At 42.6% G+C, this 21180-nt stretch overlaps 1 pseudogene; it reads right to left on the bottom strand.

Moving 5' to 3' along the window:
* Positions 1 to 374: 374 nt before the first annotated feature.
* Positions 375 to 2353, bottom strand: LOC147456523 (microbial Terpene synthase-like protein 13; annotated as a pseudogene).
* Between the last annotated feature and the right edge of the window lie 18827 nt (positions 2354 to 21180).

The raw sequence follows: 21180 nt of genomic DNA, 5'->3' as shown, positions 1-21180 counted from the left end.
CGCATCAGGATTCTTAACATCGATAGGGAATGAAAAAAATCAGAGCTGTAAGATCTTGATGGGAAAAGAAAAATGCCTTCACAGTGTACCAAGTCAACCCAAAAGGTCACCACTATGTCTTGTCAATGTGTGGATGTGCGACCATATGGTTCATGCTCGATATTACCATAAGAATCCTAGTGATCACATAAATATTAATACCCAACTTCTAGTTGATATTACCATAAGAATCCTAGTCATCACACCTAAATATTAAAACCCAATAAGTTCTAGTGCAAAGTCTCTTTTTTCGCCCCAAACAAAAATAGTGAGTGTTTTTATATATTAAAAACCAAAAAAGTTACATATACGACCATGCTCCTACCGCCATGGCATCAGTCATCATCCCAGTAACAACAAACAAATACATCGGTTGATAAAGGGCAAAGTCTCTTATTAATTGTTTTCAACCAAAGATCACCATGCCCTGAGTATTTCACGTTGTTGCACATATGAAATATATGAAATTTAAGTTCTATTGTTGGAAACTTGATGCAGTTCTTGATGGGGTTAGTGAAGCGAAGGCTCTGCATGGTGAAGAGCCAATTGGCCGCCGATATGCTACACAAGGAGGCCACGTATTTGTGCAAGCCAGGCTTGAAGTTTATGTCCGCCCACTCCTGAAGTTCCTTGGCGCATGCAACACACTCATCCTCCAGCACAACAATTATTTTCCATGCTTCTGCCGAAGCCCTCTGAAAGGGCATAGGGGTGTTTTGCTTATCCTTTGCTTTTAGGTTGTTGCAGCAATGAAGTACTGTGAGGAGGTTGAAATAATCCCCCTCCTCATACTCGTGTGCAAAGCCAATGTAGTCATTCAGCAAGCCCGCGTGTCGCCCTATGACCTCGTTCAACCTCTTGATGCTTGGGTTCCTCAATTCGTTCTCGTCCAGCTCGATCCCACAGTCTTGCTCTGCTAGCATCTCCACCACGTACATCACCGCCCCAATCATTCGTATCCTCATGTACTCCTCCACCCCTAGAACCTCCTTATCCTCTTTGAATCGTGCCTGCCTTGCATGTACTAGCACGTAGTCTGCAAAGTGGCTGCAGAAGCGCGCTTGCTGCCTGGAAGACATACCTGTGAGACACAAGCAACAATTAGATTATGAGTTGACGCTACGGACGTTCTCTCTCTCTCTCTCTCTCTCTCTCTCTCTCTCACACACACACACACACACACACACACACACACACACACACACACACACACACACACACACACACACACACACACACACACACACACACACACACACACACACACACACACACACACACAAACCTCAACACTATCTAACAGGGGGTAGTAAATAAAGCCAAAGTGATGGGATCAACGGCGGGGAAGTCCAAGCACAAAACCAAAGGCACGTATGGACGTTGGATGCGAAAAAGTAAACAAGGATGTACGAAAAGTAAACAAGAATGTACGAAAACTAAACAAGGACATGGCGGGGGAGTAAACATAGGCCAACTTTATAATAAGGTGAATTCGCATAGGTTTCAACAAATCACACACCCCTGCATGGTTAGCACATCGGGCTCCCATCCTCGAGGTGGTGGGTTCAAAACTCAGACCGCCGTTGGCCATTGAACTTTTTTGCACTGTTCCCTTACCTCAAGATCTATGTGCTTCAACTCCCACTGCCGATCCCAACGCCTTGGGTTCATTAAGACCCCATCTCAAATAGTGTCGAGGACGCACGAGGGCTTAATCGAGGACTTAAAACGCACACACATGAGGGCTTAATTGAGGACTTTTTAAAGTTGTCACCAGGTGTGACAAAAGTTTGAAAAGGCAAGGTTAGAAAAGGGGCAAAAGGGAAATTAAGCTTTGATAATCCACCGCACTAGGCTTGGAGCCTACCCATCTGCACGGAGCTGCCCACCACTCCACGACCGACGTGAGAACTAGAGTGGGCATAAACAAGGAGCGCGTAGCCAAGAAAATGAAGGCCTGCGAGAGCTTCGGAGGAGTCCAAAGTGAAGAAAGCCTGCAAAACGAAGCCGCTGCATTGGCACCCAGCAGGCGGGGATCATCCATAATATTGTCAAAGGCGAAGAACCAGTACATGATCTTGGCGAGGGTGAGCGGGAACTTGGGGTCGAGAGTGTGAGGCCAGAATTGGCACGCCCCGCTGGCTATCAGCTTCTCCACCTCGCCCTCTTCATCCTGGAGCCCGCTCTCTTTTGCGCGCGCTCGCAGCCACGCGGCAGCTTCGCCCACCACCCTCTCCGCCGCCGCATGCCATAACACTTCGAACTTGCTACTGAATGCAGGCATCATCTCAATGCTGAACTCCACATTTTGCATGTCTCCTCTCTCTCTCTCTCTCTCTCTCTCTCTCTCTTTTCCTTGATGTCTTCTTGTGCATGTTATTGACTTATATAGCCCTTGAGAATTCAAAGTTTCAAATCCTCTAGGCAAGTCTTGCACCCTCGCCCCCCCACACACACAAACCAAATCCCACTAGGACACATATATCTTAATATGTGGTCACACACATGTACACATATACAACCCAAATAATAGGCTTCGAACAAGCCGTATAGGACCTTGGTTTATTATCTATGCTAATGAAATGGTGATGAAGATAAAGTGTAGCTCTAGCCATGCATGGAATCCCTATAAAAGCAATCCATTTCAAATTGCCTTGCCTTGGTTTGTGAATCACTCAGCAACCACCCACAAAGAAGTTTCAAGAGGTCTCTTTTGCACATGATACTATGAGAGTTCAATTGATCACCTAGACAATGCCTCACATCATTCTTCAAGTAGGGAACAAACCCTCTGTCTGCTTGCCAATATTGAAAGCGAGACCCTTTCGGGAACAACTTACAAGACAAATGCCCTATAAGTATTCTTTTTCTTCCTCAAATCCTATGCAATCCACTACAACTTCTCCCCCTTGCCTAGTATACTTGGTCCAATTGACAATTTTGTCACTAAACCCATTGTGAATTGCACATAAAAATATTATTTGCATCATATATAGTGGATCAGTCCGGACTTTTCTATTTAGAGAAATTATAGATAGTTGAAAACGACTCAATTATCATTTTCTCTATCCCATAATGATTCGCTACAAAGTAATCGAATCGGAGACCCATATAAAGAGTGTACGACAAGTAGTACAAGGTAACAACGATGGCCTCTTTGACATGTGGTGACCATTACCCCACGTGACAAGAGAACATTGATGTAAACTTCTCAATTCCCAACAACAACAAACACTTCATCTCCTTCTCTACCTGTTTGTGTTTTTTCAACGTATTAGTTCATCTTCTTTCTTAATTAACACTAGATTGGTAATAGGACACTTGTAGTCATGCAAACATCGCTGATAGGTATGCATAATATAAAAGTGACCCACGCGTTGCCGCGTCTACATGTGCGTGAATTGGAGTAACCATTGTTCTCCTTCCCTTCACAAGGAGGAAAAACGTGGATAAATGCCTATGATTCTCATGTGAGCTTTTATAACTCTTTAATACACTTGTGCATCAACCACCACTATAACTACTTTCTAGATGACAATGTATGACAACACACAAGGTCTAAGTGCCCTCCACATTCACATCAACCAAGCACAAATCTACCTTTTGGATCAACAATATGTCTACCTTTTTAAGTGTAAGATCGAACAACTAATGAAATGTAGTTACTCTCCACAATATTCTTGTGGATTGACCAAGGACAAATCTCCTTCTAGTTGGTCATGCCAAGCTCCAACATACTCCTCCTAATCATGGCAAGTGTGTCCCTCCCCCCCTACCCACACACCCCCCCTGTCTCTATCTCTCTGTGTGTGTATGTGTTTTGAGTTCAAGAATTATCAAGTCAATTTGAGGTCTCTTGGGAATGAATTAAGTAATGGGCTCCCTTCACATGATGTCTTGTCTTAACATCCTATGTTACTCTCTAAGGAGGCAGCAAATTTGCGATTAGGCTAGAGAGCTCTCCCTCACACAATTGATATGGGACCCTGGTGAGTGGTAGTGGCCCTCTAAATAGACTAATAGAGAGTTGGTATCCTTCTTTGGATATAGTGTTTGGATTGAACGGCGAATTCTTTAGATGCATTAGCATCCCCTCTCACCATCCTTACCAATCAAGGCATTGGTCATGATAGCAACTCTCCCATGCTTCTCTTGTGTAGTTTTGGTCTTGCATTTGGTGCATCACAGTCAACTAAATCATCAACTGCTATTTGTTGGCACTTAGGATGCATGTACCAGCCATGACCCAACATGCCAACATTACACCACATAGTCGTAGAAGAAACTTTGCCATTGGTATGCACAACTGATTTGGTGAGCAGTGTGTCGTTTGCTTCTCAAAGGCAATATTCATGATGGGTGTGTGACATGGGGATGATTGCATGTCTATAGCAACTTTGTCTCTATATATGGATAAATTTCAAAATTTACGGATTGATTGCACTAGCATGTACAATTGCATTTTCCAAGACTCGTCGCATGGATGTTGAGGTCTCTTGCAATTGACCATAAGCACCTTAGTAACATAACTTAAAGGCGCATATTGTTTGTTTGTGTACATTTGAGTACCATTGGCACCTTAAAATGTGAGGGCAATGAAAGAAAAAAAGTCCACTCAATCGTTTCTCTTTGCAAGAGTTTTGGGCATCATGCCAAAAGAAAGGGTATGCTGCATACACACACACATACAGACATGGAGCACACATGCACGTTCTTCTTTGAGAGAGAAGACTGTATTCAACCATTCACATGCTTTCCCTTACCCATATTTTATACCATATCAGCCATTTGGCTTAGCTCCCACTCCCTTAAATGTGAGACAGAGCATTGAGGCACTACATGGAGGAGAGCCTCTTTTTGTACGCGAATTATATCCCTTAACAATTTGAGAGTGCGATCATCATACCCTACATGAGTGCTCAGCCTTTGATGACATCAAACTTACTTTACCCTCATTTTAGCCCATACCATGGCCTACATACCTTTCTCTCCTAGCCACCTCATGGATTCAACTTGTCAGTGGCCACCCTTATATCCATAGTCTTCAAGCATGTTACATATTGTACTCAATCCCAAAGGTCAATCTGACCTTTAAGGATGATCTCTATCTCTCTCTCTCTCTCTCTCTCTCTCTCTCTCCCCTGTTAATTTTTTAGGTCACTGTGATTGTTTCTATGATATTAAAAGTTATGTCCCCCTCTCCTTGTAAGCACTATTGGGGTTAAACAAGGATGTTCATTGTCACCAACTCTCTTTGGTCTATGCATCGATCAATTGGAACAAATGATACCTGACTTTATGCAAGAAGAAGGCATTGAAAAGGTCGCTATTTGCAATGCGGTAATCATGCTTTTGTTGTATGCGGATGATGTAGTGCTTCTAGCACACACTTTAGAAGATGCACAAAAGCTTATGGTTGTCCTTGAGAAATTTTGCTTGCATAGTGGCCTGATTGTAAATGAATCCAAAACAAAGGTTATGCTTGTGAAAACCAACCATAAGGAGAAGCCATGCATTGTGTAAAACAACGAGACACTTGAAGTTGTTGAGAGCTTTAAGTACCTTGGCCTTGAGGTTCCATCCAATCACAAGTGGCATGAATGTGCTATGCGTCGTTTGGAAGCGGGAAAGAGAGCATATTATGCATTTGAGAACATGTGTAATGCGGGAAACATCAAGTGTTGGGTTCTCAAGAAGTATCTTTTTGATGCATTGGTGACACCGGTTCTTCTTTATGGAGTTGAAGTGTGGGGCGGGAGCATCTCAAAGTCTACTTGGAAAGAGTTTGAGAATGTCCAAAAGCGTTTTCTTACAAACTTTCTCCAAGTTAAGACACAAACACCATATATGCTCCTACTTCTTGAGTCGGGATCTCTTCCAATTGAGGTTATGGGCATGGAAAGGGTTGTGGAGTACATGATAAAGAAGCGTCAAAACCCTCACATCACTTCCTACAATTGCATGGGTGAAGCAAGCAAAAAAGTTCAAAAGACGCATAAAAGCAAGATCTTGAGCACGGGATGGATGCAAGACATAAAGAAGTGGTTTGGGAGATGGGATGCATTACACTTGCTACATGATGCTTCAATTGACTCTCAAGTGAATGAAGCTTTTCTACAATGCCAATGTATTACGGCTTGGGAGAAATCCGGTGGGTCACGCTTCATACATTACACCACCTATATTGCCCCCAACTACAAAACCATGTTCTTCGCTGAGAGAGGAAACCGTACTCACACTTTCATGCTTGAGCCTATTCCCTTGTCCGCGATACGCACTATCGCAGCAATTCGGCTTAGCTCCCATTTCCTTCGATGCAAGATAGGGCGTTGGGGCAATGGAGAAGAGTCAAATCGATTGTGCACATTATGCTCACTGCAAGTTCGAGAGTCTGAGTACCACACACTACTAGAGTGCTCAGATTTTAATCACATCCGAACTTGCTTCTCTCACATTTTCAGCCATAACTTAGACCTACACACTTTCCTCTCCCAGCCAAAGTGTGGGCTCTCCATTGCGACTCTCATCACTACAATTTTGGAGCATCGAGAGTCACTCATCAGCCATACACATACTACATCACATGTAACTTTGGTCCCATAGGTCATATTTGACCTCCGAGGACGATAATAAAATCTATCTATAAAATCTATCTATCTTTCTCTCTCTCTCTCTCTCTCCTCTCTCTCTCTCTCTCTCTCTCTCTCAGGCTGCATGTCTAGTTTGTAGTATTAAAATGAAGCATGTGAGAGGCTAAGAGCCTGGTCGTGTACCAACAAGCCTACTTTCTGCCCCGATCACGAGCCGACTCTTCTCTCTCCTCTTATCTAATCGTGGTAGTTAAGAGCCTCGAAACAGGCATAGCCTTTCACATGGTTGACTTTTGAGGCCCTTTCGGTTAGCAAGAACCCGCCTCGCAAGACCGTTTCCATTAGCACTGTAGTAGCAGGCAATGCCACATGTCCCCTTGCAGAACCCCTTTTTTCTTGACAATGTCAGGAGTTCGAGATGTGAAAACTTGGGAAAGCTAAAAAGCTTGGATGGTCACGTTGGAGCTCTCAACATTGTAGCATCTATTGACTGGCCTAAAAAAGGCAAAAGAAAGTGTGGAGACGGATGTGGGACTCTCTCTCTCTCTCTCTCATGGTGTGGAGGGCCGTAGCTAGGAAAAAATGGAGTTCGTTGGGATCAAGGGTGACTGACATGCAGTGGTAGAGGAGTAGGTGGCTCAACAAGCGCTTGTGGCGAGTGGGACATGTATTGGATCCATCTCTCTCTCTCTCTCTCTCTCTCTCTCTCACACACACACACACACACACACACACACGCACACGCGAAACATACCAACTTATCCATGCATGGCATAGCTCGTTGCTTGTTATTTTTTCAAGTTACGAAGTAGAGCCAGCCTTTACAAAAACAATAGTAATCACCCTTCAAAATTGAAGGCTGGAGTGAAACTCCATGGCCTTGCTAAAGAGTTTAAATAATATAAAGGTATATATAGTACTAAGTATTGTGACTTTTTGACAGAATGGAGAAGTCAAAACTAAGTCTTTTTTGGCATGCCCAAAGAGCAAGGCTATAGTGGTGCCTTCTCTTTTTGTTGACTAAAATAGGAAAAAAGGTTGAGTTGTATTTTTAAGCATTTTTTGACACGTCAAAAATGTTGATTGGTTGAAATAAGATAGTGGGCACTCATCTATACTATAGATAAAAGGGGAGGGGATTCCGGCTCCCCCCCTGACATTGGCGAAAGGACATTCATCCGGCAACTTCTAGGCCTGTGTGCCCTACGCGCGACGTGACAGAGTAGACAACGAGACAGCTTTGTCCGGTGGATTTCCGAGAGAGAGAGAGAGAGAGAGAGAGAGAGAGAGAGAGAGAGAGAGAGAGAGAGAGTGAGTAGAGCCTGGAGCTGGACTGGAGCCTTGGACTTCAAATCCACGCACAGTGCATGCAGGGCCCAATGAGCAGCGGCATAGGATACACACACACACACACACACACACACACACACACACACACACACACACACACACACACACAGAGACAGAGAGAGAGAGAGAGAGAGAGAGAGAGAGAGAGAGAGAGAGAGATCCTGCTACAGGCGGCCGTGCAGTTTTCGGGATTTGCCAAGAGGAAATTTTTAAAAATTAGGTGATTTTTTAAGGTTTTTACAATATTTTCCTCTATTTTGAAGCGGAATTTCTCTTTTTACCCTTGCGCTCAACTGGCATTTTAGAAATTGAAAACGGCACGATATTAAGCTTAAAAATTAGGTTTATATTTTGGCATTTCACACTAATTTTATTTTTCGGGGCGAGGTTTCTCCATTTTCCCTTGCCCTCAATCGGCATTTTCGAAATCGAAAACGGCACGAAATTAAGTTGAGACACATTTTTTCCAATTCTCTCTCGAGGTCCAAGTTGACGGTGATATGTGAATGGTTGGGCTCCTCAGCTTGCGCGCCGGCATGGTGACGGGTGTGCGGGAAAATTCATTTTCCCGCACACACAAAGTTCCCTTTCTTGAATTTTTCAAGAGGAAATTTTAAAAAGTTCCACTATTTTTCAGGTGTTTCCACTAAGTTTCTCTATTTTGGGGCGGAATTTCTCCTCTTCCCCTTGCCTTAAAACAACATGATATTAAGTTGAGACACATTTTTCCCGAACACTGCGAGGCATGCACCCACACTTTTGGGGTGACTGCAGGCGATTCTCTCTCTCTCTCTCTCTCTCTCTCTCTCTCTCTCTCTCTCTCTCTCTCTTCAATAATGGTTCTAGCCATAACTGCACACACCCTTTTAGGCTGCATCGCTGCTTACTATACGAGCTAGATTATCATCAACATCATCAATAGTTGGCCTCTCGCTCTCTTTCGGAACACAATTGGAGGAAATTTTAAAATATTAGGTTTACTTTTTCGGGGTTTCACACTATTATTCTCTTTTTCAGGACGGGGTTTCTCCTTTTTTCCTTGCCCTTAACCGTCATATTTTTGAAATTGAAAACGGCACGATATTAAGTTGAGACACATTTTTCCCCAACACTGCTCTCAACTACGGTGAGCTACCTGAAGTTGTTGAACAATGCCGGCGCACACTTCCAATGCAGGCCCCGAAATTTTAAAAAATTAGGTTTATTTTTCAGGGTTTCACACTATTTTTCTCTTTTTCGGGGCGGGGTTCTCCTTTTTCCCTTGCCCTTAACTGGCATTTTTTGAAATTGAAAACGACACGATATTAATTTGAGACACATTTTTCCCGAACATTGAGCAAATGTAAGCATAGTGCCCACGTGCTGCAGAACCACCTTCAACAGAGCTGAGTGCTGAGTGCTGAGAGAGAGAGAGAGAGAGAGAGAGAGAGAGAGAGAGAGAGAGAGAGAGAGAGTTGCAGATAGAAAATGGCACGATATTAAGTTGAGACATTTTTCCGGAACACTACTCTTAGCTCAGATTGATTGATGTGATCGGGTGTGATTGAGAGAGAGAGAGAGAGAGAGAGAGAGAGAGAGAGAGAGAGAGAGAGAGAGAAGAAGAAGAAGAATAAGAAGAAGAAGAAGAAGAAGAAGATAATTTTAACATCGTAGGAAACTATCCCAAGAGGCCTTAAAGATCTATCGGACGAGGAGAGTTGAACTCAAGACCTGTTATGTGTGTGTGTGTGTGTGTGTGTGTGTGTGAGAGAGAGAGAGAGAGAGAGAGAGAGAGAGAGAGAGAGAGAGATAACTGCAAATAGAAAGCGCACTTGACAGGCTGTATACCGAGAGAGAGAGAGAGAGTAATTTTCTTGATCTTCTTTTGTGAAATTTGTCAAGAGTGAGGAGCTTGAGGGTAAGAAGAGCCATGTCGCCGCCGAAGGCGGCACCGTTTTACTAGTTTATACTATATATGAAGCAACTTAAAATTTTCAAGGAAGGAGAGACCCTCCATGTGTCACATTCTGCTTCATTTCAAAGACAACCATTAAAAAACATTTAATTGAAAATGCAAAAGTGAAAGGTGAGTACTAGAATGGTAGAAAATGAAAAGACTCTCGAGCCTTGGCACTGGAAAGTAAAAAAGGCTTTAGTACTGTATCTAAATTTATAATACTTAAGCCTATACTTTTTTGGGAGACTCCATCCTCAATTTCAAGGCTGACCACTAACTACTTATATTTTTGAAAATCATTTGAAGGGTGGCTTTCCTTTACATTTTGAAGGCCATAAAGAGTTTTTCTCCATGTGCTGCTCAATGAAACTCCCTTCGGAGGTTCGTATGGACCTTCTCTGTCATAAATGATCTTTGACCTTGATGCTCGAAGTTCAAAAGCTAGATGCATGTATTCATGTGTGTGTGTATGTGTGTGTGTGTATGTGTGTGTGAGAGAGAGAGAGAGAGAGAGAGAGAGAGAGAGAGAGAGAGAGAGAGAGAGAGAGAGAGACCCATTCTCTTGATGTGTGTGTGTGTGTGTGTGTGTGTGTGTGAGAGAGAGAGAGAGAGAGAGAGAGAGAGAGAGAGAGACCCATTCTCTTGATATGTGTGAATATAAGAGACAAAGTTGACGTGCCATTTCCCAAGGTATTGGCGCATTACATGAAGGCCTTCCACATCTGCATTGCATAAATGAAGTACATTGAGCTCGACAATTCATCGATAGGAGTCTAACGAGTTGTTATGGATGTTTTGTACGCATTGTGTGTGTGTGTGTGTGTGTGTGTGTGTGTGTGAGAGAGAGAGAGAGAGAGAGAGTGTGTGTGTGTGTGTGTGTGAGAGAGAGAGAGAGAGAGAGAGAGAGAGAGAGAGAGCACCATTCACCTCAACTTGTGTGAGTGAGTGTGTGTGTGTCTATGAGAGTGAGAGAGAGAGAGAGAGAGAGAGAGAGAGAGAGGGAGGGTGAGAGGGGTCTCACACTGACACTAGAGAGAGAGGGGAGGGAGAATAAGCGTTGGTATTACAATCAACAATCGACAAAGCGACAATCGACGAAATCCACAATCAAGAATCAGAAATAAAAAATTGACATTGACATCTATGAAATTGAGAGTTGACGCAATTCGGAAAGTTTAATCCAACAAAACTAAGACAGAAGATGTGCAAGCCCAAGGTAGGAGCAGACCGCAACAAACATCAAAGGTGGATGACGGGAGATTTTTACGCTAGATTTCTTTGAAATTATCAGTGCTCTCGCCTTTGGGTTGACTTGGAATTCAAAGGTGAATTTCAAAGTTTGTAAGTGGAATTGCACTAAATCTAGGTTTTCTAGAGCATTTAAAGACAAATCTCAAAATTTTGTAAGGAGGCTTACACTAAATCGAGTTGAGGCATAGTGCTTTCTCCTAAAAACTTAGAAAACTTGCATATGAAAAATTTTAGGGGCAACTTGATTATATTTGAACGATTTTACACTCAATTTCTCTATAGTTTGTAGGTTTCCTCACCTTCAAATCTATAACTAAGAGATAAATTTCAAAATCTGCAGGTGGGATTACATTAAATTGAAGATTTTTCAAGCATTTGGCTATACCATACCTTTTTTCAAACATTTTAGAGACAAATTTACTATATTTGAAGGTTTTTGCACTAAACTTCTCTGCATTTTGTAGATCCTCTAAACCTTAATTTATGTTCTCTGACCTTTGTTTTTTCTTTTTAAAATGCTCTTAAGAGTACATGCAAACCTTGGCATATCCTTTGCAGAGGGGTTTCCAACCACCCAATTGTTGTGGGTGTTTTAGCATTCAAGTTAAATCTTATGAGTGTATGACCCTTCCTATGGAGAGAGAGAGAGAGACCCTTTTCTTGGCACCCAATCCACTCTCTTTATTTATTTGCTTTGGTTCCCATCCACCAAGCCTTTATATCACGTGGCAAGGTCCTCCAAGGTGCATTAGATATAGTTGAGAAATTTTGTAGGTGGGATTATACTAAACCTATATTTTTCTTGAGCACTGGGGTACACAATAGATTTTTGCTATTATTCAATAGTCCATTATCTATACTCTTTATACTAGAATTTGAAAAATCAGAGGAAGGAGAGGACCTCCACGCGTTGTTTTTTGGTTGATTTGCATGGCATGTTGGATCAACGCCGAAATTGAGTTGTTGAGTCCTTATCGGGTCGTCCTTCTTACCATAGACGCATTAAAGAGCCTTTGACAATTGAGTGAAGTAGTTCAGATTCTATGCAATTCCATCCTTTTTCAATGACCTGCAATAGTCAAAATTGTACGTCTAACAACCAGTTGTCAGCCTGTGTGTGTGTGTGTGTGTGTGTGTGTGAGAGAGTGAGAGAGAGAGAGAGAGAGAGAGAGAGAGAGAGAGAGAGAGAGAGAGAGAGAGAGAGAGAGACCACATAGACTGTGCAAATCACTTTTTTCGACAATGTGTCGATTGTAGTAGTCAAAATTGTGTGTGTGTGTGTGTGTGTGTGTGTGAGAGAGAGAGAGAGAGAGAGAGAGAGAGCTCTTCCACTAGCAAGTAGATAGAGAAAGAGAAAGAGAAAGAGCTAGGTGGGTCATTCGGGACCAAGACCAAGACCTTGATCAGGATAGCTACTAATGATCATGTAGAGGCGAACATGGGACGAGCATGGGACAAGCACTCTCCATTGGTGGGGAGTGCTTGGTAGTAGAAGATGGGTGTTCAAGGCAATATGTGTGCATGGATTTGCTTGAGCCACTAAGATTTTGGTTTGGTAGCAAGAGAGTAAAGAGCTAATGGCTTAGGTGGAAGCAGTTGTAGCCAGAACTCGGACAGAATGTGTGTGTGTGTGTGTGTGTGTGTGTGTGTGTGAGAGAGAGAGAGAGAGAGAGAGAGAGAGAGAGAGAGAGATAAGAACCCATTCCATTGTCCAAACTTAGGGGATGCATTCTTCTCCATGCTCTCTGTCACCCCCCCATTAGCAGCGATGACACTTCCCTGTATATTGGAGCACTCTGGGGGGCTGACATATTGAAAGATATTTATCTGCTATGATGGTGATGTAGTAATTGAAGCAAAAAGTTAAAATGGATCCTTTTCTTGAAATGGTGAATAACAAAAGATCTTAATTGGGGATGCAAGAGTGTAGAGCATCTTAGCATTGGATGCATTTGGACTTGTTCTATGGCTAGCAATGTTGTTTTAGCTTTTAGGAGCCATTGCCACCGACTACTTTAGCTTCACATATTTGGAGAAGTTGTAGATGTTTTGCATCTATCCCAAGGCAAGTGTGTGTGTGGGTGAGTGTTTGTGTGTGTGTGTAAGAGAGAGAGAGAGAGAGAGAGAGAGAACATAATTTTCAACAACATAGGAACAATCCAAAAAGGGACATTGGTCTTTGTGTGTGTGCGAGAGAGAGAGAGAGAGAGAGAGAGAGAGAGAGAGAGAGAGAGATTGTTATCTTTATAGAGTGATTCCAAGGACTACAATTTTATTCTCCTCACACGTGGACACGCAGATACACATACACACCTACCTATATATGACTTGGTGTGTGTGTGTGTGTGTGTGTGTGTGTGTGTGTGTGTGTGAGAGAGAGAGAGAGAGAGAGAGAGAGATCTAATAACCATGCTTTTGTTGGCCGCAACAACGCGCGAGTCACATACTAATTGAAATGAATTGTGTAAATCTAATGATGGACATGTTTTGAGTTTTGAAATATGAAATGAACTTTCATATAACAAAGAAAAGATTTTGGGTTGCCCAATGCCTTTGGAAGCATGAAACGTTGACAACTTTACATGTTAAATGATAAAGCCTTATAGGCTTCAAAAATCCCAAGAGTCACCTTTTCATTTTGAAATTTGTGTTACCCACCTTTTCATTTTGAGAATTTGGTTCACCCCTTGAAACTTGAGGTAATAGACTAAAGTTGTCATTTTTGTTAGTTAAAACTTTATGAAAGGAATTTATCATTTAGGGCTTTAACCTTTAAAGATTTTTTATTTTTATTTTTAGAGATTTTAAAGCTAAGTTTAGAACTTAAAGATTTAGGGCTTTAACCTTTAAAGATGTTTTATTTTTATTTTTAAAGAATTTAAAGCTAAGTTTAGAACTTAAAGATGTAGAACTTTTAAAGTAAGTCTCCAATGATCCAATGAGTCCCTATAGTTTTTTCTTTTAAAGCTAAGTTTAGAACTTAAAGATGTAGAACTTTTAAAGTAAGTCTCCAATGATCCAATGAGTCCCTATAGTTTTTTCTTTTAATTAGAAGGTAAAACTTTGAATTAAAGAAAGTGAAAATGTTACATGGATCCACAAGTAGGGGGAGGGTCACCCCGAGACACTAGAGTTTTAGAACTTAGAACTTTAAAGCTTTTAAAGTGGGATTTACAACTTAGGGATCTACAGTTTTAAATTTGTAAAAAGAGACTCTAAAGTTTAAAAATGTAGAATTTTTAAAGTGGATTGTAGAGCATAGGGATCTAAAGCTTAGGGTGTAGAGCTTAAGGGTGCTTTTTTAATTCAATTCTATGTGCTTATGTTTTTTTAATAAAAAGCTTAGAGATGTAGTGATTTTAAAGTGGGATCTAGCCTCAAATCAAGGCCTAAAATTGACGTCTACTTTTTTTGTCAAGGGCTATTTTTCCTATCAAAACAATCTCAAAATTGCCTGTCATTTTTTGTATTTATATCTCTAAGTTAACGTTATATATGGCAAATTATATAAGTTGATTGCATTACTCAAAGCATATGAAAGGGGGCTTGAAAAATTGGATGTCAAAAAGAAATTTTTATCATGCCAGGCCTTGTGATTTTATCACTTGTATTTTTTAGTATCACACTTCTCAAAAGTAAGTCTTTTCATTTTCTACCATCATAGGACTTGCTACTTATCCTTCACTTTTACATTTCAAACCACATGTTTTTTTTAAAAAAAAATTATAACAAAACTCACAATTGTGAGTGGATTACATTGAGCAGCCCAAAAAATTACAAGGTTTTGTCATGCTCATGTTAAGCCATGACAACATCTAGGGATCATAATTAGATTGAGGGTAGCCACCCCTACCACCCCGCCTCATTCTGATATCTTTTATTTAGTGATGGCCAAGATTTACCCCCATTCTAGGCATTCCATTTGCTGACAACAAGGCACAAGTAGTCCTAGACCAATCCTCTGAGTGTTGCTTGCGCCCGAGTGTCCATATTAGCACTTTGCTTTCTTGTATAATTTCTGCGAAGCTTGCCACCTCAAATCCTCCTTCGAAAACACGGCGGTTCCTTGTCTTCCATACATTATGAAAGAAGAAGTATCTGACGATCTGAGTGCTGACGAGGAGTGTAGGACTACCTGAATTTTTCCCTCCAAGGCATAGGTCAGTCTTGAAGAAACTAATTTTCCATGTTCTCTGGACCCACTTGCATACTTTCCCTGTGAGGCCTTTTATAGTTGGGCAGTCCATGAATAGATGGGCCAGATCTTCACTAGCTAACCTGCACCCCAAGCATCGATCTGATCCAATCCGTCTCTTCTAAATCTTCACCCCCATTGGTAAAGCACCCCAAACAACCTTCCATAAGAAAACCTTCGTGTACTGCCGAACCTTTGGCTTCCAAATGTTCTCCATTACATGCTCCCACCTTTCCTTCGGCCATTGCTTTTTCCATAGCTTGTTAAGGGGGCTAGACCAATTCTTCTTTTGCATCATTGTGTGATAAATGCTTTTAGTATGGGGTTTCCACAATAGACTGTTTCCGGGCCATTTCCAGGCATTCCAGTCCAACTCCAAATCGCAGATTGGCATCACTAGATTGTCAAGCTCTTTCATCACTTTGTGGACAAGCAAGACCTCCAAGCTATTAAGTTGGTACTGGGCAACCATAAGGTCAATGGTTTTCCAACTCTTGTTGCCACTGTCCCAGAAGTGCTCAAGCCGGTTCAGACCCTTATTATTCAGCTTCCTGGCTGTCTCAATCCAATAGGGAGTTTGTGGAGGATCTACAACTTTGGAGAGCCAGGGGGACCAATGATGGATGGAGTTCTTGAAGTATCTGGCTTCTTTCCCCCACTTTAAGAGTCCTGCTGCTCTATTACATTTTTTTTACCAATTCTCCTGAACTGCCCCCAGTCTTAAGGTAGATCATGCCGGGGCTAACAGTTTGTCATGAATCTCCACCCTCTCCACTTTCCACCCTTTGAGCCAAGTCTAGCTGCTTCTATCATATCTCTGATCATGACCGCCCAAACTTGATCCTGTTTAGCCAAGGAAACAACAAAATTGGCGCAACAAGCTTCTGCATGGGCCTCAGGGTTGAGAATTCCGAGGCCTCCTTGATTCCCCGGCCGAGCAACTGATTCCCAATGGGCCCATTGCTATGGTCTGGAAGATTTCGTGTTATTTTTCCATAAAAATATTTTTACTGGTTCTTGAAATGAAGGTGTAGGGAATGGTTGTGCACTGACCATTCCCACTAATTAGGGCGACTGACGGAGGCCGGGAGCACTGATTATGGGAATGGTCTGTGCACAACCATTCCCGACCGTCAATGGTCGGGGGAGTGGGGGGCCATTAGCCTTGTGCCACGTGGCAAACTTGATGCTCTGTCACAGCAAGACAATGCGTAGCCTAAATTCCAACAACTGACGTGTCAGCTTCTCAACACAAAATGAGCAACAAGATTCCCATTGCTGAGGTGTCAGTAGATAGCAGAGCCCATTCTGCATGCTGATTTACGAGCATCTGATTGGGTTACATGTGGTGATATTGCGTTGGCTGAGTTGGCGTTCATCTGGTGGCTGAAGCTAGAATTCCTTCATATAATGGGCAGTGGATGTATGGCCCAGATCCACGCCCCCCACCCTCCGACCTCGACGGAGAGAGTGATGCATGGATGCCCTCTCCTTCCTTGAAAATTTTAAGTTCAATTATATATAGTATAGATAATAATTAAGAACCCATTGAAGTTAACAAGAAAAATAGATTAGTTGAGTGAAAAAATCTCTATGTGGTGTAAAATATAGTAAACTTTCACCGGGTAAAAAGCTGAAAGCCCTCTAAAAGCCATATGAGATAAATTCCTTTTGTAATTTGTACTTTAAAACTAGTCACGATTCACAAGGCCACCCTTCCACAGCCGTCAAAGTCTCTGGTCGCCTGTTCTACAACCAGCCACCTGATACAGCAGGTCCTTCACCGGCAGAATGTGCACCCCAATATTCCCTGCGTTGAGGTGTCAGGCTAGCGCAAGCTTTGTAATTCCGGCTGCTGACGAGTAAGGCTCCCAGAGACTTTGACGGTCGGGAATAGGCCCTGGTCGACCCATTCTACAACAGGCTCTCGGTTGCCGCCAGTCGCTTGACCTGCAGAATAGGCCTTCCAAGGCCCATTCCCTACACCTTCTTTTCCGAAAGCCTGCTCCAACCGCACCTCTTCTTCATGAAAGGTAAAGAAAAGCCTTTGGCTATGCCATAGGAAACCCTACTCGTATTGTGTCACCGTGTAAAATATAGTGAACTTTCACCGTGTTTGTGTTTTATATTTTATATGACGTATGAAATGCCATGTGTAACACACTGAAAGGCTGATAGTAGCCCAAAGGTTTTGAAACTTGGGGACTAGCCCGACTGGGGTAGATCGAGAGAAAAAGAGAGAGTTTTGTGACTCATGTGTGTGCGTGTGAGGGAGACATGGAGAGAGAGAGCTGGGTTGCTGCCCTGATGGGGACGAGTCACTCGATTTCCTGGAATAGCTGGACAGAAATGGCTGTCTACAGCATCCGCATGCGCATGAGAGAGAGAAGAAGAAGAAGAAGAGAAGAGAGAGAGAGGAGAGAGAGAGAGAGAGAGAGAGAGAGAGAGAGAGAGCACTGAGGGAAAAGCTATAGTAATTATTTTTGGAAAATACTCCTCCAATTTGAGGAAATTCCCAAAATACCCCTCAAACTTCAAAAACTCCCAAATATTTTGTCATAATTTCCCAAAATACCCCTCAAATTTTCCAAAATTCCCAAAATACCCCTTATTGCAAGATTAATTTTCTCCACAGATAAAAAATTTGTAGCTTTTTTTAAATTTGTAACTAGAGTTTGAGCTGGTTAAGAAGGCTTTGGGGATGAATTACTTTATTATTTTTAGACACAATTGCCCTTTTTCGGGAGATAATTTGTGACAAATTACATACTAAACAATCAAAAACGAATCTCAATTGTCAAAAAAGAAAAAAGATTAGAAGCTCTTGAATAATCTGACCGAAATAGATATAAGGGTATTTTGGGAATTTTTGAAGCGGAATTGGTGCAACTTGAGGATGTCGGGAGGGTGCCTGGGCTACTTTCTAGGAAGGCGAACAGGTAGCAACGGCTTGGAAGAAGTGGGGGAGTGGGGACATGAGAGAGAGAGAGAGAGAGAGAGAGAGAGAGAGAGAGAGAGAGAGAGAGAGAGAGAGAGAGAGAGAGAGAGAGAGAGAGAGAGAGAGAGAGAGAGAGAGAGAGAGAGAGAGAGAGAGAGAGATTCTTGTCCTGCTATAATGGCGAACTGCAGCTGACAGACAACTGAGTGTGTGTGTGTGTGTGTGTGTGTGTGTGTGTGTGAGAGAGAGAGAGAGAGAGAGAGAGAGAGAGAGAGAGAGAGAGTAGAGAATTTTAACGTCGTAGGAAACTATCCCAAGAGACCTTAAAGATCTATGCAACGAGGAGATTTGAACTCAAGACCTGTTATTCAAGAGGGAAATGGCATAACCAGAGAGAGAAAGACGGAGTCCGTTGTTGTTGGCGACCTATTGATCAGAGAGCTGCTGTTGAGTCCTACTGTTATACGAGCTACCTGCTGAGTTGAGTTTTTGTATGAGTTCCTGTTGACATCCAGTTTTGCCAAGTATTCACCCCCCCCCCCCCCCGGCCCAAAATTGGGCTCCGGGCGACCTTTGTCTGCGACTACATGAGGGAGTTTTGCTTGATGGGAACCGTATTTATGCACAATTGCTCATGAAAACGTCTATAATGTTTGCTGCATGAGGGAGCACAACAAATGGCGATGTGATACAATAGAGAAGAGGGCGCCACGTGCAATGTTTTTTTCTAATTGCCGGTATAGTTAAGAGGGGGTCACCTCAAGGTGAGTAGGAAGGGGTGAAGCAGAGGGAGAGGGCGGAGCAACATGGTGGACTATCGACAGACAATAAGCAGGATGCGTTGCCATGATTTTTGTGTGGGATTTCATCTCTTGCAATGCAGCAGCGGAGTGAAGGCGATGCTAGGGGCGATGGGCCCGTTGAAGGTGAGAGTGGGATATAAGAGGAATGCAAGCCAGGAAAGTGGTAGGAGAAGATCTCGGAGTAGCCCCTGTGTTGGAGTTGAGTGGGGAATCCAAGAGTGCTGCTGCTGAGGCCTAGCAGTCTAGTGAAGCCCCCTCCATTTTCGGCATCCTCGAAGGCGGCAGTGCAATCGAAGGGCATGCTGAGGAGGTTGTCGCCAGAAGAGACATTGAGAGTGTCCCTCACAAGCTGGCCAGAGATGACACGCCACTGGTGTAGGCTCTTCTGTAGTGTAACATTTAATGGTCTAGTAACTTGTGTGTTGCGGAAAATAGCATGAACATAGTGAGCATTTCATTAGAATAGCTTCCTAATGAGAATAACAAGAGTGCTTGGGTGGAGAGAGCAACAAAAATCATAACACCTAATTAGATAGCAGGAACAATAGTTCAAAAGAGAGAGAAATTAAGTAATTGACATCAGTTGAGGACGGGATTTGCATGGAGCCGGTCCCCCCTCCAAAAGGCTTTGTATTATGGTTTCTCCCATCAAGAGAGACATTTTACAATACAATTCTTTGTGTTCCTTCAATACTAGCTAGTGCAATGAAGATGGAAGCTTCATGCACTAAGAAAAACACTTATCAAATACAACATCAATTCCCTCACGGTCTCAGACCCAAGACCTCACACACCTTCGAAGATGGTGAGAGCTAGCGGGGTATGAGAGTAGATTGAGAGAAATAAGGAGTATTCTTACAAGAAAGATGTACATAATCACTCATATTAGCATAGCTTAGCTTAGTAATTAGCATTGTAGAGGAGATGAGCATGCATTGAAGCTTGGCTCTTGGCTGGATTTGCATCACAAAGCCAAGAGTTGTTGGTGTAGGCATCCCTTCTCACAAGCTTGGAGTAGGTGGTAAGCTTTCCATTAAAGCTTGAGAAGGAGAGAGAGTCTTCTTTGCTTCACAGATGAGATTGTGTGAGTGAATAATGTCTTGCAAAAATCAGCCCCCTCTCTCTGTTGCTCGACCTCCCTTGCTAATTACTCATGCTACAGCCCTATTGGACCTCCCCAGGCCTAGCCAATGGAAATTAAGCAGCATAAGTGATAGCCTTCCGACATGTGTCCCCCTTTCCCCTTTTGTGAAAGCTTTAGGTAATTAATAAATGCAACTAAACTCTCATTGGACCCCTTTGCCTCCTGGCCAATAGGAATCAGGCAAGCCATTGGGCTGCTGAATGCTCATTGGTCCCCTTGGGAGACTGTCCAATAGTCTTCTTGAGAGCTTAATTCTTATTTGTTCTTTTATTAAGTGTTTCTAAATTAATTAAAATAGATTTACTCTAGCCTAATTCTCATTGGTCCACCTCCATGGTCATCCAATAGGATTTGAGTACACCTTGTGGGCATCTGGCCTAGGGAGCTGACATGTGTCCCTCTTTCCCCTCGTGTACAAATGAAGCTTGTGAGTGTGTGTGGGTGTTTATCTCGCATCCCCTACTTCTTGGGCTCGCCCCCTCCTATGTAGGGCTTGACAAAGACTTTTTGGGACACACACAAAGCATCCAATTCCCCTAATGTTTGACCTTTGGACACAACCTTTGAATTTTGGAACCTTAGCATTTTGGAAGTCTTAATGGGCTGAACCTTCGGGTCTTTTGAACCCATTATTGCACATAGCTCTTTTGCAGATGGCCCCCCCTTTGGATCCCTATTTTCCCTCCTTTGGATCCCTACTGTGGTCGGTCTGCTAGCTTAACCAATATGCTAGCTTTTTCTCCCGTGGCACTTCCCATATTAAATGATTTAATTAACATGAGAAAATCATTTAGGAGAATTATATATTTAATGGTCTAGTAACTTGTGTGTAGCGGAAAATAGCATGAATATAGTGAGCATTTCATTAGAATAGTAATGGTCATTAGCATTTCATTATATATTTAATGGTCTAGTAACTTGTGTGTAGCGGAAA

This window comes from Adiantum capillus-veneris, chromosome 6, assembly GCF_014529385.1.
Source record: "Adiantum capillus-veneris isolate H3 chromosome 6, ASM1452938v2, whole genome shotgun sequence".
NCBI classification, from domain to species: domain Eukaryota; kingdom Viridiplantae; phylum Streptophyta; class Polypodiopsida; order Polypodiales; family Pteridaceae; genus Adiantum; species Adiantum capillus-veneris.
This window is presented reverse-complemented; position numbering and strand designations above follow the sequence as displayed.